Raw genomic sequence first — 9,120 nt, 5'->3', positions numbered from 1 at the left:
GAGGGGCCTTGCACTTTTAATGTAGTGCTTTGTGTGGCCTCCAGAGGGCAGTAGCTATACCCCAATCGTCTGGGTCTCCCAATAGAGCGCTGAAGAAAATGAGGATACTCCTCACTGACAAACAAACAAACAATACAAGAATAGGTTTGGCCCCTCCTACTTTTCAAGAGTTCAATGCAAACCACAAGTAGACTAGTACCGCTAATATAAAGTGGAACTTTTTGCCCATAAATCAGGTGCCAGTTTCATAAAGTCCACTGATAAATAAAGAAATGGAATTATCTCACCAATTTCTGATATACCACATATTAAATTCGAATGGGTTCAGGCATCCTCCTGGCGGAACCTCATGATTATGAAATTGTACCTCCCAACGCGTTTCGTTAGAAAAGCAAACTCATCAGGGGAGCTTATAATTGTGGCAATTACATCTCAGATCTCATAAAAAATGAGTCCAAAAATTCATCATATGCTGAAACAAAACATATATAGAATAACAATAAGTATCAGCATATAAATGGTTAATCACACAATCATATGTGGAGAAACTCACCAAAGATCATAGACTCAAAACAGGAGTCATATGTGCGGTAAATCCAATTCAGGTCCCACAAGCCATGGACCTCACTTTCAATGGCATGCTGAAATACATTTATAGATAAACAGACATCAGCATGTCAGGAACGATTCATTCCATGACAGCATGCAGACAGAGCAGGGGGACTCACCACATGGCAGGAGCGGCCGTGCTTCTCGCTCTAACAAGAGAGCCACCGCAGACTGTCAGGGTTTAAATGTTCCCACCCTGCACCGGCGTGTGACGTGGTTTCCGCCCATTCCGGTCACATGACCGCAGACGAGCACACCACGTCATGATGTTTACACTGTAGCCGTGGTGATGTGCACCTCCCCTCAACAAGTCATGTGACAGGACGTCACACAAACAAGGGAGACAGCCCGATATTAAACTGCAGGCACACAGTATCATTCCGGCTTGCATGCAGATTCAGAGAATCATCCAATCCTCCAGCATTCATTCACAAGTAATCACTAGGAGGGTATTGTTTGTACAGAAAAGACTGCTCATGACTCAGTGATTTATATCCGCTTATTTTGAACAGTCGGTTTCACCAGTGTATATCACAAGCAGTATAATGGTGATTAAGTTTTGCCTGACACACAATGTTTTTTCCTTTGATGGCCACACCTTCCACCAGCTCAGGGGCACAGCGATGGGGAGCCCCTGTGCCCCGTCGTACGCAAATCTGCTCCTGGGCTGGTGGGAGGAAACAGTGGTCTTCAGAGAGGACCGTGAGTCCATCAATGAGAACATCGGAATCTGGTATAGATTCATTGATGATATTTTTATGGTGTGGAAAGGCAATGAAGCTGGACTAAAGAGGTTTATGGATGATTTGAATAAAAATGACTTGGGTCTCTTTTTTACTTTTGAGATGAATAAGTCAAAATTATCCTTTTTGGACCTTTTGATCGAGAAAGACTCGGGAGGCAACTTGGTAACGAGTACTTATCGTAAACCGACTTCAACTAACTCGTTACTAAAATGGAAAAGCAGTCATCCCCTGAGTTTGAAGAGGGGCATCCCTAAGGGACAGTTCGCCAGAATTCGGAGGAACTGCTCTGATGAATTGCATTTCAAAAACCAGTCTAAAGATCTAGAGAAAAGATTTCTTGAAAGAGGATATCCAGAACAAGTGATAAGTAGAGCGGCTGCTGACATAAAGAAGGTTAAAAGAACAGATCTTCTATACCCCCCTAAAAAATTGGTGAAGGACGAGGGCAGGGATGTGATGAGATTTATAACAACTTTCAACAATGGAGCGGGGGATGTAAGAGACATCCTTGAGAAGTATTGGCCCATATTGAAAATGGATGGTGATATAGGAGACCTTCTTACAGACAGGCCATCCGTTACGTATAGGAGAGCGAGATCGCTGAAGGACCGGCTGGTTCACAGCTATCTCGCCCCAAAAAATCCTTTTGAGGTTATACCAACGTTGAAGGGTTGTTTTAGATGTAACGGATGTATTGCCTGTAACTCCATCATAGTGGGAAACAAATTCCACAGTCAAGTGACCAAGAATGAGTATGACATCCGGTCGTTTATTAATTGTAAAACACGAGGTGTGATATATAAGGCGACCTGTATATGCAATATGAGATCTGAGATGTAATTGCCACAATTATAAGCTCCCCTGATGAGTTTGCTTTTCTAACGAAACGCGTTGGGAGGTACAATTTCATAATCATGAGGTTCCGCCAGGAGGATGCCTGAACCCATTCGAATTTAATATGTGGTATATCAGAAATTGGTGAGATAATTCCATTTCTTTATTTATCAGTGGACTTTATGAAACTGGCACCTGATTTATGGGCAAAAAGTTCCACTTTATATTAGCGGTACTAGTCTACTTGTGGTTTGCATTGAACTCTTGAAAAGTAGGAGGGGCCAAACCTATTCTTGTATTGTTTGTTTGTTAGTCAGTGAGGAGTATCCTCATTTTTATGAATAATTTAATTAAAAGTTAAATTTTAAATTTTTTCTCGCATATGGTGACCCTATTGCGCAATACTGCTGTCCTGAACTGTTAATCTGTGTATTTAACCCAGTGGCTATTTAATATATTGATTTGGTATGGCGGGCTTCCTGAGTACAGGTATTGATATAGGCTCCTGGGCAAATGAAGCAAAGGATGTTTTCTCAGAGAAAACTTTCGTACAGAAAAAATATACTCCTACCCTTAATGGGGCTTTTCGTGAACTAACTAAAATTTACAAAAACAGGACAGCTTCTTGGTGGGAAGTACAGTCTCTGGAGGTTTATCTTCGTGATAGGATTGTCCCTAGGCATCTGAGGATCTCCCTTCAGCCGGGTTACCGATATAGAAGCCAGGAACTGGCTGCAAAATGGGAGAAAGAAGCCACTGAGAGTTCTCTAAGGTTGATGACCTTACTCTTAGATGAAGAGAAAAAGAATCTTGCAGATCTAGAGATAGCACTTAAAGAACAGATAGAAATGACTAATACTTTTTCAAAAGAATCAGAATTTTCAGGTAAAGAAAAAGTTCTGCAGAATACAATTGAAAAATATCAGTATCATTTGAAAGATAAAAAACAAATTCTATAATAGAGATCTGCAAGATTTTAGGGAAAATAAAATATATAACTTTGCCCCGCCACGTTTTGTGAAACCCAGTGAGACCGAGTGCTCCACAACGGATACTGATGTATCTGATTCCGAAGGAAGAAATATAGGAGCTAGAGGTCGAAGGAAAAAGAACTTTGGGAATGGGAGGGGCAGGTTTAATCAACCTTATCAGAGTGGCCATTTTTTAGAGCCAAGGGAATATTTCCTCAGAAATCGAACGAACCGAGGAGGTTATCAGAATCCTCCGGACACCAGCAAGTAGTTAACCTCTCCAACAGGGTACTTACCACCATCGAATTAAGTGTGCTTAGTAAGGGTCTCTCATTTGTGCCTACGACAGATTACAATGGCTTTGAAAGCGTTAAGGACCTCAATCTCTTCATTAGGAAATTGAAGTGGAAGAAATACTTCATTAGGGATAACAAAAAGACATGCACTGATCTAGGTATTCAGGATGACATCCTGGAAGATGTCCGACTCCTATATAGTTTGGATGTGATGGGACCTGAATCAACGGGTCAGGGTCCCTTCACAGATCTCAAACTGAGGAGTACTAGAATGCCACCAATCCAGAATGATCTCAGTGCAATTGATGTCTTTTGTAACCTTGTCTCTCAGGAGTTTGAAAGGTTGAAACCCAACCATAAGGTAAAATTTAATCTGACTAAGGAGGAGATGGTGAGTCTTAACGCTTTGGGGAAGGCGACTGATATAATTATTAAGCAATCTGACAAAGGGGGGAACACTGTTGTGATGGATCGAGAAAAATATCTTGAAATGTGTTATAACATCTTAGGGGACAAAAATAGTTATGTGAGACTGAAGTCCAATCCATCACAACAGTATTGGAAGGATTTGAGATTGATTCTCCTGACTGCTCTGGAGAAGAAACTGATCAGTAAGTCTGAGTTTGACTTCCTCCTTCCAAGGCACCCAGTGATGGCTACATTTTACAGCCTACCCAAACTGCATAAAGGGACTAACCCCCTGAAAGGTAGACCTATAATTTCTGGTGTCGATAATCTGACACAGAATCTTGGTGTTTATCTGGATAACATCCTTAAGCCATTTGTTTTAGGCTTGGACTCTTATCTGTCAGATACAACTGACCTGCTGAGAAAAGTGGAAGGACTTACATTTGAGGAAGAGACGCTCCTTGTGGGTATCGATGTTGAATCCTTGTACTCGTCCATACGCCATGACTTGGGTTTGTCGGCGGCCCAATATTTTTTGAAGGGCAGGGGAATACAGTGTGAAGAACACACTGGTTTTATCATGGATATCCTCAAGTTTTGCCTGACACACAATGTTTTTTCCTTTGATGGCCACACCTTCCACCAGCTCAGGGGCACAGCGATGGGGAGCCCCTGTGCCCCGTCGTACGCAAATCTGCTCCTGGGCTGGTGGGAGGAAACAGTGGTCTTCAGAGAGGACCGTGAGTCCATCAATGAGAACATCGGAATCTGGTATAGATTCATTGATGATATTTTTATGGTGTGGAAAGGCAATGAAGCTGGACTAAAGAGGTTTATGGATGATTTGAATAAAAATGACTTGGGTCTCTTTTTTACTTTTGAGATGAATAAGTCAAAATTATCCTTTTTGGACCTTTTGATCGAGAAAGACTCGGGAGGCAACTTGGTAACGAGTACTTATCGTAAACCGACTTCAACTAACTCGTTACTAAAATGGGAAAGCAGTCATCCCCTGAGTTTGAAGAGGGGCATCCCTAAGGGACAGTTCGCCAGAATTCGGAGGAACTGCTCTGATGAATTGCATTTCAAAAACCAGTCTAAAGATCTAGAGAAAAGATTTCTTGAAAGAGGATATCCAGAACAAGTGATAAGTAGAGCGGCTGCTGACATAAAAAAGGTTAAAAGAACAGATCTTCTATACCCCCCTAAAAAATTGGTGAAGGACGAGGGCAGGGATGTGATGAGATTTATAACAACTTTCAACAATGGAGCGGGGGATGTAAGAGACATCCTTGAGAAGTATTGGCCCATATTGAAAATGGATGGTGATATAGGAGACCTTCTTACAGACAGGCCATCCGTTACGTATAGGAGAGCGAGATCGCTGAAGGACCGGCTGGTTCACAGCTATCTCGCCCCAAAAAATCCTTTTGAGGTTATACCAACGTTGAAGGGTTGTTTTAGATGTAACGGATGTATTGCCTGTAACTCCATCATAGTGGGAAACAAATTCCACAGTCAAGTGACCAAGAATGAGTATGACATCCGGTCGTTTATTAATTGTAAAACACGAGGTGTGATATATAAGGCGACCTGTATATGCAATATGGAGTATGTAGGTAAAACTCGCAGGGAACTAAGACGACGGATAGGAGAACATCTGAGGGACATTAGACTTAATAATGATACATCATTGGCGAGGCACATTAATAAAGTACACAATGGAGACTCCACTGTTTTGAAATTTCAGGGTATCGATCACATCAGGCCTCCACCTAGAGGAGGGGACTGGGATAAGAGACTCTTGCAGCAAGAATCCAGATGGATTTTCTGGTTGAAAACACTTCATCCTAATGGTTTAAATGAAGAACTCTCTTTCGCACCCTTTATTTAGTGGTGTTGTAGGGTGAGCTTAGTTAGGAGGGTGAGACGTCGGCCGAGTGGGGGCGCCCACACATCGTTCTGTCATACGGCGCCGACCCCCACGTGATAGGTAGGGCCATCCCTGAAATTTGGTTTAAGTAGGGTCAGGCTAGTCTCTATGTGGCGGTTTCTAATTCTATTTCTGATTGGTATTCTTAAAGGTTCCCCTGATGAACCTCATAGGGTTTGGAGGTTTGCTGTGATCGATATGGGCATAATTTATTGCTAGCTCTTCAGTAGGTTATTTTAATCTGACTATCAGTATGACATCTGAGCCCCTTTGCTATTTTGCCCCTTGAGTATAATATTGATTTTGAGCTTTTTTGAGGTCCCCATATTTCTGGGTGACATCCTTCTAGAGTGGGGCTATAGTTCTCCACGGGCATATCTTTGATTATTGTGGTGGTATGGCTGTGACCTTTTGAGTATGGTATGCAATCACCATTATACTGCTTGTGATATACACTGGTGAAACCGACTGTTCAAAATAAGCGGATATAAATCACTGAGTCATGAGCAGTCTTTTATGTACAAACAATACCCTCCTAGTGATTACTTGTGAATGAATGCTGGAGGATTGGATGATTCTCTGAATCTGCATGCAAGCCGGAATGATACTGTGTGCCTGCAGTTTAATATCGGGCTGTCTCCCTTGTTTGTGTGACGTCCTGTCACATGACTTGTTGAGGGGAGGTGCACATCACCACGGCTACAGTGTAAACATCATGACGTGGTGTGCTCGTCTGCGGTCATGTGACCGGAATGGGCGGAAACCACGTCACACGCTGGTGCAGGGTGGGAACATTTAAACCCTGACAGTCTGCGGTGGCTCTCTTGTTAGAGCGAGAAGCACGGCCGCTCCTGCCATGTGGTGAGTCCCCCTGCTCTGTCTGCATGCTGTCATGGAATTAATCGTTCCTGACATGCTGATGTCTGTTTATCTATAAATGTATTTCAGCATGCCATTGAAAGTGAGGTCCATGGCTTGTGGGACCTGAATTGGATTTACCGCACATATGACTCCTGTTTTGAGTCTATGATCTTTGGTGAGTTTCTCCACATATGATTGTGTGATTAACCATTTATATGCTGATACTTATTGTTATTCTATATATGTTTTGTTTCAGCATATGATGAATTTTTGGACTCATTTTTTATGAGATCTGAGATGTAATTGCCACAATTATAAGCTCCCCTGATGAGTTTGCTTTTCTAACGAAACGCGTTGGGAGGTACAATTTCATAATCATGAGGTTCCGCCAGGAGGATGCCTGAACCCATTCGAATTTAATATGTGGTATATCAGAAATTGGTGAGATAATTCCATTTCTTTATTTATCAGTGGACTTTATGAAACTGGCACCTGATTTATGGGCAAAAAGTTCCACTTTATATTAGCGGTACTAGTCTACTTGTGGTTTGCATTGAACTCTTGAAAAGTAGGAGGGGCCAAACCTATTCTTGTATTGTTTGTTTGTTTGTCAGTGAGGAGTATCCTCATTTTTATGAATAATTTAATTAAAAGTTAAATTTTAAATTTTTTCTCGCATATGGTGACCCTATTGCGCAATACTGCTGTCCTGAACTGTTAATCTGTGTATTTAACCCAGTGGCTATTTAATATGTTGCAGTGAGACAGCTGTCCCTCAGCGTGGGGGCGTGTCTGACTGCAACCAATAATAGGCATCGGTGGGCGGGGGAAGCAGTGAATACTAGATGGAATAATGAGCGGTCGGCATTTTCAAAAGAGGAAAAGCCGCCGGAGCTTTGTGACAACTGTGCAGCGCCGTGCCCATGATCGGTGAGTATGAGAGAGGGGGGAGAGAGACCAGGAGTAATTTTAAACTATTTCGATCGTTCTGCTGGACATGCTGAGCATGCTCAGTAGAACATGACGGAATCAGTGAGCGGATTCTGCCGCTTAGCGCATAGCGGTGGAATCCACCACCATAGACAATCATTAGACACCTTGGCGGATTCTAACGGAATCAGTCAAGGTGCGTTATTTAAACGACCCAAAAAAGGCTACATGTAGCGTTCCCTCCGCTCGAAGCTGCGTGAAAATAACGACGCAGCGTCGTCCAGCAGATGCAACGCTGACACTTACGTTACGGTGCGTCGTCAATACAAGTCTATGGAGAATAGCGCAGTGCGTTAACGGACTGTGCTATTCTCCATAGAGGCGGATTGCGCTGAACGCAAGTGTGAAAGTAGCCTTAATTTAAAAATGCTATTAACCTGCAAATATGTTGTTAACCCCTCAGTGACCAGACAAAATCTGATAGCTCACTATGTGGTAATAACTCTGCAATATTTTAAGATGTCGCAGTGATTTGGAGATTGTATTTTTTTCTATCACATTCGATTATTAAATGGTAAATTTAAGTTGATATTTTTAGAAATAAACATTTTTACAAAAAGACCAACAAAATAGTAATTTCCAAACTTTTATTGATTATCCATTTAATCCAGTCAGACCTCACATGGTTAATAAATGACGTTTCCCGGCTGCCGGCTTTACATCACCATCATTTGGAAAATGTTTTATGTTGGTCGGAAGTTTGAAGTTTGAATTCTCATCACGATGATTGATTATTGTGATTAGTGATGAGTCTGGGACGGAGGTTTCACCTTCCAACAAGACGATGACCCAAAGCTCCTGCTAAAGCCGCACTGGAGGGTGTAAGGGGAAACGTGGAAATGTATGGGAGTGGCCGAGTCACAGCCAGACCTTAGGCTATGTGCACACAGTGCGTTTTTCGGGTGCGTTTTTGCTCAGAAAACTGCATGGCTTTGCTTCCCCAGCAAAGTCTATGAGTTTTCATTTTTGCTGTCTGCACACAGCGTTTTTTTTTTGCTGCGTTTTTGTGGTGCCCACAATAACGGCGCATGTCAATTATTTCTGCATTTTTCACTGCGTTTTCCACCCATCGAGTTCAATGAGATGTTCAAAAACGCAATGAAAAACGCAAATTGCAAATATAGCTGCGTTTTAGTGCGTTTCTATGACTAAAAATGCAGCTATAAACGCAGGGGGTGGGCAGTAAAGTGACGTGTACAGGAAGAGGATTCCTTCTGTCAGTAAACACAGAAGCGTGAATCCTCCCGGTACCGCCACCGCTGCTTCCACCTTCTGTCCGGCGCCATGTCCGGGCGGGAGGTGGAGGCAGCTGTGAAATCAATACGTGAACAGTAGAAAAAAAAAAATAAATAATCTCATACTCACCTGTCTGCAGACTCCCGGGACACATCCGCTCCCAGCTCCTCTTCCAGGTGCCGCCACCCCTGCTCTGGCTGTGTGCAGACTCCCGGGCTTGTCTGATAGCTGCAGGA

At 42.7% G+C, this 9,120-nt stretch overlaps 2 long non-coding RNA genes across 2 annotated transcripts; one reads left to right on the top strand and one right to left on the bottom strand.

Annotated features, from left to right (window-relative positions):
* Positions 1-288: 288 nt before the first annotated feature.
* LOC142288557 (uncharacterized) lies at positions 289-795 on the bottom strand. The gene is made up of 3 exons (XR_012749311.1): positions 729-795; positions 554-641; positions 289-472 (listed from the first exon to the last, which is right to left on the bottom strand). It is a non-coding gene; the product is annotated as an uncharacterized LOC142288557 (long non-coding RNA).
* Positions 796-6,591: 5,796 nt separating this feature from the next.
* LOC142288558 (uncharacterized) lies at positions 6,592-7,098 on the top strand. The gene is made up of 3 exons (XR_012749312.1): positions 6,592-6,658; positions 6,746-6,833; positions 6,915-7,098. It is a non-coding gene; the product is annotated as an uncharacterized LOC142288558 (long non-coding RNA).
* Positions 7,099-9,120: the final 2,022 nt, after the last annotated feature.

The sequence above is a fragment of the Anomaloglossus baeobatrachus genome, unplaced genomic scaffold (assembly GCF_048569485.1).
Source record: "Anomaloglossus baeobatrachus isolate aAnoBae1 unplaced genomic scaffold, aAnoBae1.hap1 Scaffold_84, whole genome shotgun sequence".
Classification (NCBI taxonomy): domain Eukaryota; kingdom Metazoa; phylum Chordata; class Amphibia; order Anura; family Aromobatidae; genus Anomaloglossus; species Anomaloglossus baeobatrachus.
Note: the sequence above shows the minus strand (reverse complement) of the source record. Positions and strands in the feature narration are given on the sequence as shown.